Source organism: Panthera leo, chromosome C2 (assembly GCF_018350215.1).
Source record: "Panthera leo isolate Ple1 chromosome C2, P.leo_Ple1_pat1.1, whole genome shotgun sequence".
Taxonomy (NCBI): domain Eukaryota; kingdom Metazoa; phylum Chordata; class Mammalia; order Carnivora; family Felidae; genus Panthera; species Panthera leo.
In genome coordinates this window covers 134,786,621-134,787,399 of record NC_056687.1, presented here as the reverse complement: position 1 = coordinate 134,787,399, position 779 = coordinate 134,786,621, and positions in this window count along the sequence as shown.

Below are 779 nucleotides of genomic sequence, written 5' to 3'. Positions count from 1 at the left end.
TACGTTTATAAGTAATCCAAAATTCTCCTTCTATTTAGTAGTTTGAGCAAAAAATATGACCAAAATTGTAAAAATTAAAATGAAAAAGAGAAGATAATAGATAGATAATAGATAATAGATAACTTGTAGGTCTCCCTACAGGGCTAATAGAAGAACAGTGAGGAGTGAAATATTAAAAAGCCAAATAGAAAAATTGTTAATCAGTGTTCTCTTAGGTATCCTGGAGAAAAAGGTGGCCATCAACAGAAATGCTCTGTAAATATCTTTGACCTATAAAACATGGCATAGCAAAGTTGTGCCTCAAATGTTCTTTGAACACAGATAAGAGTATAATTAATTTTGTCTGTGAGTTGCAGGGGGAGATACAGGGCAGAGAATGGGTATACAAAATATTAAAGTATCTTATTTTTTATATAAATGTTTATTCACTTTTGAGAGAGAGAGAATGAGTGAAGGAGGGGCAGAGAGAGGGGGACAGAGGATGTGAAGTGGGCTCTGAGCTGACAGCAGTGAGCCTATGTGGGGCTCGAACTCACTAACTATTATACCTTGACCTGAGCCACCCAGGCACCCCAGGTCACCCAGGCACCCCAGTTTTCTTAAAGAAGTTAAATTCAGTGGGGAAGCAAAATGAATACACATGAATGGTCCTGGTACAACCAAGCTGAAATTTAGTTGTCATTCTAGATTCTTCTCACCCTCCCCCACATTTACTCTCTCACTAAATTCTGTCATTCTACCACCTTAATGTCTCTTGAACCTGGACCCTCTCCACTTTT